The sequence below is a fragment of the Brassica oleracea genome, chromosome C9 (genome assembly GCF_000695525.1).
Source record: "Brassica oleracea var. oleracea cultivar TO1000 chromosome C9, BOL, whole genome shotgun sequence".
Taxonomy (NCBI): Eukaryota; Viridiplantae; Streptophyta; class Magnoliopsida; order Brassicales; family Brassicaceae; genus Brassica; species Brassica oleracea.
In genome coordinates, this window is record NC_027756.1 from 5,297,651 (window position 1) to 5,298,038 (window position 388).

The window sequence follows — 388 nt, forward strand, 5'->3', positions numbered from 1 at the left end:
GTTTAGAATGACGGGTAGTTGTATATGCTAGATAGGGAACCCTGGCTCACTGAGTGAAACTAGTTCACTCACTCCTCACATCCTTTTGCAGGTGACCAGTAGAAAGGACCATAGCGCTCGCAGAACTGTAGGAGCTGGTGTAGATTGGACATCTTTTGCTAAAGACTCGTTTTCAAGATATATGAATGTATGTTTTACTTTCGGCTGCGTCCATGGACCCTATGTATAATATTTTGGGCTTTTAAACTTCGTGTTTTATATATATGAAATAAAATATGTTTATAATCATGACGTGTTGAATCTGATATTAGGTTAGTCCAACCTAACACAACTCTATGATTCGGTACGGGTTGCAAAGCCTCAGGCCGAAGATTAGAGGAAACGAGTT